The sequence below is a fragment of the Phyllobates terribilis genome, unplaced genomic scaffold (assembly GCF_046119375.1).
Source record: "Phyllobates terribilis strain yellow unplaced genomic scaffold, ASM4611937v1 Scaffold_1__5_contigs__length_1240528914, whole genome shotgun sequence".
NCBI classification, from domain to species: domain Eukaryota; kingdom Metazoa; phylum Chordata; class Amphibia; order Anura; family Dendrobatidae; genus Phyllobates; species Phyllobates terribilis.
Window position 1 is genome coordinate 560,584,423 of NW_027362761.1, and position 14,042 is coordinate 560,598,464.

A 14,042-nucleotide genomic window follows, 5' to 3' on the forward strand; every position below is an offset into this window, starting at 1 on the left:
TTTTTTTCAATGGCAAGAGGGTCATGTGACACATCAAACTTATTGAGAATTTCATATGAAAAACAATGGTGTGGTTGGTTTTAACGTAACTTTATTCTTTCATGAGTTTTTTACAAGTTTATGACCACTTATAAAATGTGTTCAAAGTGCTGCCCATTGTGTTGGATTGTCAATGCCGCCCTCTTCTCCCACTCTTGACACACTGATAGCAACACCGCAGAAGAAATGCCAGCACAGGCTTCCAGTATCCGTTGTTTCAGATGCTGCACATCTCGTATCTTCACAGCATAGACAGTTGCCTTCAGATGACCCCAAAGATAAAAGTCTAAGGGGGTCAGATCGGGAGGCCTTGGTGGCCATTCAACTGGCCCACGACGACCAATCCACTTTCCAGGAAAGTGTTCATGTAGGAATGCTCGGACCTGACACCCATAATGTGGTGGTGCACCATCTTGTTGGAAAAACTCAGGGAACGTGCCATCTGCAGTGCATAAAGAGGGCAACACATCATCATGTAGCAATTTCATATATCCAGTGGCAATGAGGTTTCCATTGATGAAGAATGGCTCCACTATCTTTGTACTCCATATGCCACATCATACCATCAAGATACGAGATGTGCAGCATCTGAAACAACGGATACTGGAAGCCTGTGCTAGCATTTCTTCTGCGGTGTTGCTATCAGTGTGTCAAGAGTGGGAGAAGAGGGCGGCATTGACAATCCAACACAATGGGCAGCACTTTGAACACATTTTATAAGTGGTCATAAACTTGTAAAAAAACTCATGAAAGAATAAAGTTACGTTAAAACCAAGCACACCATTGTTTTTCTTATGAAATTCTCAATAAGTTTGATGTGTCACATGACCCTCTTGCCATTGAAAAAAATAAAGTTGGATCCAAAATGGCCAACTTCAAAATGGCCGCCATGGTCACCACCCATCTGGAAAAGTTTTCCACCTCCCATATGCTAATGTGCCACAAATAGGAAGTTGATATCACCAACCATTCCCATTTAATTTGGATTTGGGTGTATCGATATAAATGGCCCACCCTGTACATCAGTAAAGAAAGCAATTTATGGCTTTTTAAGTAAGGGCTCTCAGGCTATGCTGGTACTTATGATTCTAAAAAAGATGGGGTACATAGACATTGAGGGTCCCTTTATAGTGTTGATAGAAAAAGTCAATATGGAGGGTGTGTTATTGGCAGACAATCCTCACATTAATTGAAAAAGAGCAGTGGTCACCAACTTGTGGCTTTCCAGTTGTTGCAAAACTAGGGAGTGGCGTAACTTGAAGCTCATGGGCCCCAATAAAAGCTCCAACGGGGCCCTCAATTATTGCAAATCTTTAATAGCATTTTTCTTTTCATATACAGTTATATGAAAAAGTTTGGGCACCCCTATTAATCTTAAGTTTAATGTTTTATAAAAATTGGTGTTTTTGCAACAGCTATTTCAGTTTGATATATGTAATAACTGTTGGACACAGTAATGTTTCTGCCTTGAAATGAGGTTTATTGTACTAACAGAAAATGTGCAATCTGCATTCAAACAAAATTTGACAGGTGCATAAGTATGGGCACCCTTATCATTTTCTTGTTTTAAATACTCCTACCTCCTTTTTACTGACTTACTAAAGCACTTTTTTTGGTTTTGTAACCTCATTGAGCTTTGAACTTCATAGCCAGGTGTATGTGACGCGCCCCCTGGGACATATTCCTTTTTGAGGGGAATACCCGGCACCGGATCAGATGGGGGGGGTTGTAGTCTCCGAGCGGCTGTGACCCGGTCCCGTGCCCAGGGCGTCAAGCTCAGTGTTATGTGGCAGCTTTACAGATGTTACTAAAGTTCTTTTGTGTCGACTACGCCACCCGTTGTGATGCGGTCACTGTGGCCGCCGCTGCTGCAGGGTCCGCTGAGGCTGATGGTGGATGCGCAGCTTGGTGGGATAACCCCCAACGGGAGGGGTATAGCCTCAGAGGGGACAGGCGCAGAGGATGGGGGTTGTGGTGGTGCGATGCAGCCGGCAATGAAGACAGACTCGGGTTGTGCAGTTAAGGGTGTTTACTTACTGCTGATGTTGTACTGGTCACTCCAGCTGCTAGTGACCACCCGAGCCATGCTGCGTCCACCAGGTCCTGTATCCGGCCAACCCCCAAACAAGTCCAGAGCGTGGCCCTGAGCTCTCCCTCTGTCCTTTCTTCAGCCGTCCCCACCAGTGATTCACCTAGGTCCAGCTCCCTCGGGCCTTCTGTTGGGACACCCTTGGCCCTGGGTTCCCTGACCCTTCATGTGGTGTGCCTTCGGGGTGAATGTGGTGGGTGACCGTGACAGACACTGCCCACGGTCTCCGGTCTCTGGCTGGGGAATGTCTTTGCCCCCACCAGCTTGGGTTCCGGTACCCTCTTGCTGACTCCTCACCCGGTGCTCTAATTTGGGTTCTTGGGTCCCTTCAGTCTTCCCCCTCTGGGTCTTTCTCTGCTCCACTCTCTCTCTCTCCAGGGCTGCTGTTTCCTTCTCTCTCCTCTCCAACTGACTTGTTCTCAGCGTCTGACCCTGATCTAAGTTGGTGCCCTCCTTATATATCCCTCTATGTGTGAGCTCAGGTGACCAGCACCCAATGAGCTCCTAACACTACCCAGACTGCTCCCCCTATCTGCCCCTACACTACATGGGATGTACCACCCCCCTCCCACTCCAGCCAGGAACAGGCTCGGTTGTACCTGCACATTTCTAAGTGGGAGTACCGTCGGCCTGCTCCTCTGGAATGGGATGTATGTAGTGCATGCAGTCTATCTGAGCTCAGTTCCACACTCCTTCCTTACCCGGGAGTGGAATATCACACCTCTGGGTTGAGGTGCAATACCCCTGTAGCAGCCGAATCCTCAGGGTGCTACATTCCCCCCTGGTAAATCACAGCACGTCCTCGGGCTGTAAGACATAAAACACCAAAACATACAAAATTTTTATATGAACATATAAAACATATAAACATTATATATATATAAAACTTTTTATATAAACATTCTCGTAGACTTCTCTTGTCTCTGGTTCCTCCTCCGGACACTGTGCAACGTGTGTCCGGGAAAAGTGCGACAGTCTCTTAGAAAAATCTGGTTTTCTTATAAAACCGGTAGGGGGCGCTTTAGGACGCGCAACTATATACAGGGGAAGTTGAAAGTTGGCCGCTCTCAGTCCTCGGCCAGGTAGAGGGTAGGGAATGGCTGCTCACAGTCCTCAGCCTGTAGGATGAAGGGGTTAACGGGTCAACAGTTCCCTGGTCCCAACGGGGACTATTTTAGCAGCAACAGTTTCAGTTTCCATATACCCCGATTGGGTAACTATTTACAGCTCCTGCTCTGCCGCACTCAACGGCGTCTTCCTCCTGCTCTTTCTTGATATGATGTTTCTTCAGACCCGTCCGGGTCCTCTGGCTCCTCCTCTCCGTACCGCAACTCCTCCTCCGTCAAGCGGTGTACGTGGAGGGCGTAAGGTCCTTTGGCACACTTGTGCCGGGTGAAAGTGACCTCGTCTCCGACGTAGAGGTCACGGCCTTTGTGACCTTCCGGCAGGTGGGACTCGACGTCTCTGCGGGTCACAAAAACGTCACCGCGGTTGTTACGGTCCCGAATAAAGCCCCACCCATGCTGCGGGTTGAACTTTATCACTGTCCCGATGGTGCGGGGACAATGCGCTGCACGGGGGTTTCTCCTAGTCCGGCTCTTCTGCTCCGCGCTCTGGATTTGGGCCTGTTGTTCTCTGACCCGCCTCTCCTCCCGTTCTCTCTTAAACTCTGCCAGCTGTTGACGGCAACACTCTGTACGTTCAGCTGCGGCTGCCCGAGTTTCTCCGGTGAACCCCATCAAATCTTCTCCCGTGGGGTCCCACACGAATTGGGCTTCTGCTAGAGGAGGCGAGACCCGAGCCACGGGCTTCGGAGCCGGGATTAGGGGCTCACACAAGGGCCCTAGTCTTTGCTGCCGCTCCAGCTCAGGGTACCCTTCGGGCCAGATGAAGGGCCGCCCGTCCGGCCATGTGAGCTGGCCGAAGAGGTCCTCCCCCAGGTGTGGCACCCTAGGTATTGCGGGCGCGGGCGCGGTGGTGGTGGCGCCCGGGTTGCCCAGGCCTTGCGGCCAGGCCTGGGGCACCTGGAAGGTGAAGGGCACCGTTAGGACGGCGGCGCCCTGGGCTACCTGGCCTTGCGGCCAGGCCGGAGGCTCCGCGGAGGTAGGGGGCGCTGTTGGTGGTGCGGCGCCCGGGGGTACTAGGCCTTGCGACCAGGCTGTTGGTACTTCCTGCTTTGTCACGCTCCGGGTCGGGGCGCGTGACGTCACAGGGGTCGCTGCGGCGGCTTCCGGTCGGGGCCTAGTCCATGGCGGTGACCTGGCGGCTACGGGCACAGCAGGGGGACTTTCGGGCTCTGCGACGGGGAGCTGGGGCAGGTAAGCGGTGTCACGGCTTGGGGTATAGGCGTCCCCTTTACCTGCCTCCATGCGTTCGGCTCCCTCCTCGGCGCCGTCTCCGGCCTTGGGTCCTCCTGCGCCATCCTCAGAGGCGGTCTGCTTCCTCTTCCAGGGTAGCGTGCTCCGTTGACTGGTCTCTGGTTGCTGGGCCATCTCCCGGCTCCACTCCGCCAGTATCTCGCGCTGTACCCGGGCCATCCTCCTTGCGAGGCCCTCCAGGGCAGTTTGTGCACACTCCCGGTCTCGGGGGAGCTGCGCTAGGATCTCCGCTAGACCTAGCGGGGTTGTGGACTCTAGCAGGCTCCTGACCATCGGGTCGGTGCTGCTCTGCTCGGCTTCCGGCAGGCTCCTGGCCAGCGGGCCGGTGCTGCTCTGCCCTCCTTCCTCGGTCTCTAGCAGACTCCTGGCCAGCGGGCCGGTGCTGTTCTGCTTTCTCTCCATCTCCGGGTGAGCTCCTCCGCTACTCCTTGTTAGACCTCTTGCCTCCGGGTGCGCTCGCTCCACACTGCTCCAAGCGACACCCATCTTTGTTCTTCTCTTTCGTCTCCTCCCACCTCGAGGGCGGTCCCGGGGCAACTCGGTGACTGTCAGCTCCAGGGGGAGTTCTTTCACGCTGACAGACACCTCCAGCATCACAGTCTCTGTTGGTGGGGGCGGTTTCCACTTTTGGCGCCATTTTCTGTCCTGGCCCACGATGGGAGGTGGCCTCTTGCCCTCCTTTGGCACGCCCATAATGGCGTCCGCTGCTCTTCCAAGGCGGGAAATCTGCGGTTTTGGCGGGAAGCGTCGCCCAGTGGCGGGAAACTCTGCAGATGGCGGGAACAAGCTGGAAATGGCGGACAATCGGCGGGAAACGACTGGTGATGGAGTCCGATGGCGTGGACCCTCCGGAACCGGCGGGAGACTTCTTTCTGAGGTAAACTTGCACTTTTCTTCAGGCACGCAGTACCCGGGTGTTGCGGGCACGTAATCCTGCCGACTACGCCAAAGTTGACGCGCCCCCTGGGACATATTCCTTTTTGAGGGGAATACCCGGCACCGGATCAGATGGGGGGGGTTGTAGTCTCCGAGCGGCTGTGACCCGGTCCCGTGCCCAGGGCGTCAAGCTCAGTGTTATGTGGCAGCTTTACAGATGTTACTAAAGTTCTTTTGTGTCAACTACGCCACCCGTTGTGATGCGGTCACTGTGGCCGCCGCTGCTGCAGGGTCCGCTGAGGCTGATGGTGGATGCGCAGCTTGGTGGGATAACCCCCAACGGGAGGGGTATAGCCTCAGAGGGGACAGGCGCAGAGGATGGGGGTTGTGGTGGTGCGATGCAGCCGGCAATGAAGACAGACTCGGGTTGTGCAGTTAAGGGTGTTTACTTACTGCTGATGTTGTACTGGTCACTCCAGCTGCTAGTGACCACCCGAGCCGTGCTGCGTCCACCAGGTCCTGTATCCGGCCAACCCCCAAACAAGTCCAGAGCGTGGCCCTGAGCTCTCCCTCTGTCCTTTCTTCAGCCGTCCCCACCAGTGATTCACCTAGGTCCAGCTCCCTCGGGCCTTCTGTTGGGACACCCTTGGCCCTGGGTTCCCTGACCCTTCATGTGGTGTGCCTTCGGGGTGAATGTGGTGGGTGACCGTGACAGACACTGCCCACGGTCTCCGGTCTCTGGCTGGGGAATGTCTTTGCCCCCACCAGCTTGGGTTCCGGTACCCTCTTGCTGACTCCTCACCCGGTGCTCTAATTTGGGTTCTTGGGTCCCTTCAGTCTTCCCCCTCTGGGTCTTTCTCTGCTCCACTCTCTCTCTCTCCAGGGCTGCTGTTTCCTTCTCTCTCCTCTCCAACTGACTTGTTCTCAGCGTCTGACCCTGATCTAAGTTGGTGCCCTCCTTATATATCCCTCTATGTGTGAGCTCAGGTGACCAGCACCCAATGAGCTCCTAACACTACCCAGACTGCTCCCCCTATCTGCCCCTACACTACATGGGATGTACCACCCCCCTCCCACTCCAGCCAGGAACAGGCTCGGTTGTACCTGCACATTTCTAAGTGGGAGTACCGTCGGCCTGCTCCTCTGGAATGGGATGTATGTAGTGCATGCAGTCTATCTGAGCTCAGTTCCACACTCCTTCCTTACCCGGGAGTGGAATATCACACCTCTGGGTTGAGGTGCAATACCCCTGTAGCAGCCGAATCCTCAGGGTGCTACATTTGCAATCATGAGAAAAGCTACTTAAAGTGGCCACTTCCAAGTTGTTCTCCTGTTTGAATCTCCTCTGAAGAGTGGCATCATGGGCTCCTCAAAACAACTGTCAAATGATCTGAAAACAAAGATTATTCAACATAGTTGTTCAGGGGAAGAATACAAAAAGCTGACTCAGAGATTTAACCTGTCAGTTTCCACTGTGAGGAACATAGTAAGGGAATGGAAGAACACAGGGACAGTTCTCGTTAAGGCCAGAAGTGGCAGGCCAAGAAAAACATCAGAAAGGCAGAGAAGAAGAATGGTGAGATCAGTCAAGGACAATCCTCAGACCACCTCCAGAGAGCTGCAGCATCAACTTGCTGCAGATGGTGTCACTGTGCATCGGTCAACTATACAACGCACTTTGCACAAGGAGAAGTTGTATGGGAGAGTGATGCGAAAGAAGCCGTTTCTGCAAGCACGCCACAAACAGAGTCGGCTGAGGTATGCAAAAGCACATTTGGAGAAGCCAATTTCTTTTTGGAAGAAGGTCCTGTGGACTGATGAAACCAAGATTGAGTTGTTTGGTCATACAAAAAGGCGTTCTGCATGGCGGCAAAAAAACACAGCATTCCAAGAAAAACACTTGCTACCCACAGTAAAATTTGGTGGAGGTTCCATCATGCTTTGGGGCTGTGTGGCCAATGCCAGCACCGGGAATCTTGTTAAAGTTGAGGGACGCATGGATTCCACTCAGTATCAGCAGATTCTTGACAATAATGTTCAAGAATCAGTGACAAAGTTGAAGTTACGCAGGGGATGGATCTTTCAGCAAGACAATGATCCAAAACACCTCTCCAAATCTACTCAGGCATTCATGCAGAGGAACAATTACAATGTTCTGGAATGGCCATCCCAGTCCCCAGACCTGAATATCATTGAACATCTGTGGGATCATTTGAAGAGGGCTGTCCATGCTCGGCGACCATCAAACTTAACTGAACTGGAATTGTTTTGTAAAGAGGAATGGTCAAAAATACCTTCATCCAGGATCCAGGAACTCATTAAAAGCTACAGGAAGCGACTAGAGGCTGTTATTTTTGCAAAAGGAGGATCTACTAAATATTATTGTCACTTTTCTGGTGAGGTGCCCATACTTATGCACCAGTCAAATTTTGTTTGAATGCAGATTGCACATTTTCTGTTAGTACAATAAACCTCATTTCAAGGCAGAAACATTACTGTGTCCAACAGTTATTACGTATATCAAACTGAAATAGCTGTTGCAAAAACACCAATTTTTATAAAACATTAAGCTTAAGATTAATTGGGGTGCCCAAACTTTTTCATATAACTGTAGGTTAAAGGGACCTTTAGGCTCCAGGGTCTGTGTGCAGCCAGTCAGTGAACTCAACGGCTCTGAGTGGCTCGTGCTGTCTACTCAGGCAAAGCTGCTGAGCTCACTAATTGGCTGCAGTGCAGTTGATGTAACGTCAGCGCTGCAGACAATAACAGGCACTGAGAGAGACAGCAGAGACTCAGTGCCAGACCCGGGGAGGGTGAGTAAAGCACAGATTGTTGTTGCTGGAGAGAGGTTTTCTGAAACCGGAAAAAAAAACTTTAAATTTCTCTGCTCTTTTAAAGTGATCATGTGACTGCTCTCTGATGTATAGATGCTCTACACTGTTCTATGGGGTGTGGATACTGATTCTACAGCTTCCGCTGACATCATGTCAACAAAGCAGCGGCTTCTCTTCCACTCTGTTGACGGGGCGCGAATGCTGAAGTCTTGCTGATTGACAGCTGGCTCCCTGCTGCCTAACTGTGGGGAGCCGGCTGTCAATCAGCGTGATGCCAGCAGTCACACCCCCATGGACACAGCAGCCCTGAAGAGGAAGAGCTGCTTTGTTGACTTGCAGTTGCTGAATTGCGGGCAGGAGCTCTGAGCCGATGCCAGGTAGAACAGGCAGGTAGTCGCTCGGTAGTTAGAAACTACCTGCCTGTTAGTTTTTGTCCCATAGTAAAAAAAATATAATAGTCCTGGACAACCCCTTTAAGTCTTGCATGAGTGATGATAACTGCTGAAGTGGTGTAGCCAACCCGATCATTTTTATACACAGCACCTGCAGACAGAATCTGTGCCATGTGCCTGTGTGACCCATCTACATGCCGGCTACCAGTCCTGGACTTGAGTAGTCATGTGTAGACATACTGATAGGGAATGTAGATTGTGAGCCCCAATGGGGACAGTGCCGATAATTTCTGTAAATTGTCTGAATTGTAAAACGCTGCGGAATATGTTGGTATATTATAAATAAAAAGATTATTATTATGTGTAGGAATGAGCAGACCCGTGGAAGTTCGGGTTCTGGTACCCGCTGAACTTTATGGCCAAAGTTCGGTTCGGGTACCAGAACTTTACTCAAACTTTAACATGAACCCGAACTTTATTGGGGACCTGAACTTTGGATTTCCAAAAGAAGTCCGGGTTTAGAGTTCAAGGTACGAACCCCAAAATTTAAAGTCAGAGTCCGCTCATCTCTAGTCATTTGTCCATCAGGAGGGGCCCTGTGATTGCACCGTCTGCCCTGTAATGGCTTGTGGAAGGGATTTTCTCAGCCTCCTTTATCTCTTCTGAGCCCTTGTTGTGTCTCACACCCTGGAGCTGTTACTGGGACAATTAGTTTAGTCCTGGTCCTGGCTCCAGCTGTCTGTCAGCCCCAAAATTGCAATGCAAATGAGGTGGGGGGGGGGGGGGTGCATTGTCTCCCTGCTGCCTGCACTGAGCAAACACAGACAGGTCTGAGATTGCAGGTTATTACAAGGCTGTGCTGCCGGCCCCCTGCTCACCTGGCTGCAGCCACACATGTGGGGACCAGCTATGCATTAATCTATGGCATTCGCACTTCCTATCTGTATATTACCAATGTGAAAAAGTATAAGGCAATCGTGGAAAAAATGCTGCAAAGTGAGATGCTTTCAAATATAGAAGAGTTAATAGTTTATTTTTTATCAATTAACAATATGCAAAGTGAATGAAAAAAAGAGAAATCTAACTCCCAGCGATATTCGGTGGCCGCCCTTTACCTTCAAAACAGTATCCATTCTTCTAGGTACTTGCACAAAATCAGGGATTTTATAAGATTATAGTCAGGTGTATGAATAATCCATTATACCAAACAGGTGATGATGATCATTAATTTCATATGTATGCAGAATAGCAGCCATTGACTGAAACAGAAACAGTTGTGTAGGAGGCTTAATGGGAATCCATCACCCACAAAATATATCCAACATGTTCGGATTTTTCAAAAAAGTTTGAAAAGCACATATTGAAAACTTGGTTTGAAATCTTTGCCTGGGAGAGACCTTGCTGATGCAGTATAACTACCTGGTGTCTTGTTTCTGTGCTCAGTCTCACCATGGTGTGTGATTAGAGACGAACGAACCCGAACTGCAAAATTCTAGGTTTGTAACGCCGATGCTGAACTCTGAACATGGACTTTTCCAGGAAGTCTGTTTTACAGTTCGGGGAGGAGACAGAGAGAGAGAGAGAGGAGAAAGAGAGAGAAGAGAGGAGAGAGACAGAGATTTTTCCAGCACCAAACTTCGGGTCCTCATTGATTTCTATGGGATTAAGGTTCAAGTTCGGGTATAGTTCTGGTACTCAAACCGAACTTTGGACTAAAGTTTGGTCGAATCCAACGAACCTGAACATCTACTGGTCTGCTCATCAATATTTGTGACCTGTAACATGAAACTGTCTTCCACAACCTCACCTTTGTAGCAGAGTTTGGCAGTTAGGCTATGTGCCCACGATGCAGAAATGCTGCATAATTTTTACGCTTCTCCCTGGCAGGAAAAACGCATGCGGATTTTACATGCGTTTTTCCCGCCAGGTAGAAGCGTTTGTCAAGCGTTCTTCACATGCATTTCCGCATGCGGGTTATCAAGTGCTTTTCCAAGCGATTTTAGCATCACTTGGAAAGTGCTTGACAACTTGGTCACACTATATAAATCCCTGCAACCGGCATGGATTTATATAGTGTGACTAAGTGATAGTTTAAAAAAAAGAATGAGAATGGTAAAAAATAAAGATTATACTTACCTTCCGATGGCCCCCGGAGTTTTCTCCGCTCCGTTCGGTCTCCCCGGTGTCTCGCGGTGGTGTGAAGGACCGGCGATGACGTCAGAGTCATGTGACCGCTGATGTCGGCGGTCGCGTGACCTGTCACATGACTCAATGACGTCATGTCAGGTCCTCACACCACCGCGAGTCGCCCAACACACCGCACGCATCGCTGAGGAGGCCGGAGGACATCGGAAGGTAAGTATAAACTTTTATTTTTTATTTTAAATTCTTTTTTTTTCACAGGTACTATGGTACCCGGGCCTGGAGGAGACTCTCCTCTCCTCCAGACCTGGGTACCATCTGCATATTGAACCGTGTGATATCCGCATGTGCAGATGCAGTGATGCGGCTGTCACGCGGTCCAATGCAAGTCAATGGCGGCGATTACGCTGCGTGTCCGCAAAATTAATGGACATGCTGCGGATTGTTCCGCAATGATAATCCGCAGCGGAAACTTCCGCAGCATGTGCACAGCACATGCGGATTATCATTGGGGACCATGGGGCACGTATTACCAAGCGTTTTTTAAGCGTTTTCGCTGCGGAAATTCCGCGGCAGAAACGCTTGAAAAACGCATAGTGGGCACGCTGCCTTAGTCACCCTTTTTTAAAGAGAGTCCGTCACCCCCCCAAAATGCATTTTAAATGGCCTAAACATTGATGTAGGAGATTCAGCCCCTATGGAAGTCATACTAGTGTCTGAGAAAATAATTTTTTATTAGTATGTAAAAATGTATTTATCTATTTGCAGCATTTATTGTGAATAAATGAAGTTTAATTAACATGTACGTAGACAAATCACATGTAACCCACACCCAAAAAATGCAGCAAATAGCAGCGTTTTTACTGCGAAGAGTGAAGGCTGTAAAAACGCCCATGTGTGAACATAGCCTTACTTTGCAGCATTTTTTCCACCGCAGCACTGTACACACGCACAGTCATTGGTTTGCATACAGTATAGTATCACACATGAGCGCTTTAGATACAGCAGCTTAGTGTATTTATTTATTTCACTCACTTACATAGCGTCATCAATTCCACAGCGCTTCACAGACATGATCACCACTGTCCCCATTGGGGCTCACAATCTAAATATCACACATGATCGGTATCTATATATTTTTTCTGATTGAAACAGCAAAAAGTGTTGGAAGCTATTGCTATCTGTTGTCATCCGCCTCCTCTCCTGGATGACAGAAGGGTCACATCAGAGTTAGAAATTAAGTTTCTAAGGATGGATAATGGAGACAAACAGCAATTTGGATACAGACTGTAATTCTTCAGTCTCATTGGCAACTCATTGATACATTAGTTAATAACTTGGAGTCTCCAGTAGGGGCGCAGCTTCCAGCCACTGGTCCCAGGTGTGGGGCATTAACCCCTGTGCTGCCGGCTGGGGCAGGGACAGCCCCCTGTGCTGCTCCTATAGACCCTGTACACATTGCTCTTGTTGTTATATATGTGACATAAAAGAGCTTTTAGTAACCTGAGCTGTTTGTGCAACACAATCACTTTTTTTTTTTTTAAAGCGACAGAGTGTCTAGACACCCACGTGATGGGGCGAGCCACTGAGCACTGGAGACAGAGAGGGGAGGGGAAGAGACAGCCCAGAGAGAGGAGGGGAAGAGACAGCTCAGAGAGAGGAGGGGAAGAGACAGCTCAGAGAGAGGAGGGGAAGAGACAGCTCAGAGAGAGGAGGGGAAGAGACAGCCCAGAGAGAGGAGGGGAAGAGACAGCTCAGAGAGAGGAGGGGAAGAGACAGCTCAGAGAGAGGAGGGGAAGAGACAGCCCAGAGAGAGGAGGGGAAGAGACAGCCCAGAGAGAGGAGGGGAAGAGACAGCCCAGAGAGAGGAGGGGAAGAGACAGCCCAGAGAGAGGAGGGGAAGAGACAGCTCAGAGAGAGGAGGGGAAGAGACAGCTCAGAGAGAGGAGGGGAAGAGACAGCTCAGAGAGAGGAGGGGAAGAGACAGCTCAGAGAGAGGAGGGGAAGAGACAGCTCAGAGAGAGGAGGGGAAGAGACAGCTCAGAGAGAGGAGGGGAAGAGACAGCCCAGAGAGAGGAGGGGAAGAGACAGCCCAGAGAGAGGAGGGGAAGAGACAGCCCAGAGAGAGGAGGGGAAGAGACAGCTCAGAGAGAGGAGGGGAAGAGACATCCCAGAGAGAGGAGGGGAAGAGACAGCCCAGAGAGAGGAGGGGAAGAGACAGCCCAGAGAGAGGACGGGAAGAGACAGCCCAGAGAGAGGAGGGGAAGAGACAGCCCAGAGAGAGGAGGGGAAGAGACAGCTCAGAGAGAGGAGGGGAAGAGACATCCCAGAGAGAGGAGGGGAAGAGACAGCCCAGAGAGAGGAGGGGAAGAGACAGCCCAGAGAGAGGAGGGGAAGAGACAGCTCAGAGAGAGGAGGGGAAGAGACAGCCCAGAGAGAGGAGGGGAAGAGACAGCTCCTATAGAGGAGGGGAAGAGACAGCTCAGAGAGAGGAGGGGAAGAGACAGCACAGAGAGAGGAGGGGAAGAGACAGCCCAGAGAGAGGAGGGGAAGAGACAGCTCAGAGAGAGGAGGGGAAGAGACAGCCCAGAGAGAGGAGGGGAAGAGACAGCCCAGAGAGAGGAGGGGAAGAGACAGCCCAGAGAGAGGAGGGGAAGAGACAGCTCAGAGAGAGGAGGGGAAGAGACAGCTCAGAGAGAGGAGGGGAAGAGACAGCCCAGAGAGAGGAGGGGAAGAGACAGCTCAGAGAGAGGAGGGGAAGAGACAGCCCAGAGAGAGGAGGGGAAGAGACAGCTCAGAGAGAGGAGGGGAAGAGACAGCCCAGAGAGAGGAGGGGAAGAGACAGCTCAGAGAGAGGAGGGGAAGAGACAGCCCAGAGAGAGGAGGGGAAGAGACAGCTCAGAGAGAGGGGGGGAAGAGACAGCCCAGAGAGAGGAGGGGAAGAGACAGCTCAGAGAGAGGAGGGGAAGAGACAGCCCAGAGAGAGGAGGGGAAGAGACAGCCCAGAGAGAGGAGGGGAAGAGACAGCTCAGAGAGAGGAGGGGAAGAGACAGCTCAGAGAGAGGAGGGGAAGAGACAGCTCAGAGAGAGGAGGGGAAGAGACAGCCCAGAGAGAGGAGGGGAAGAGACAGCCCAGAGAGAGGAGGGGAAGAGACAACCCCAGAGAGAGGAGGGGAAGAGACAGCCCAGAGAGAGGAGGGGAAGAGACAGCTCAGAGAGAGGAGGGGAAGAGACAGCTCAGAGAGAGGAGGGGAAGAGACAGCCCAGGAGAGAGGAGGGGAAGAGACAGCTC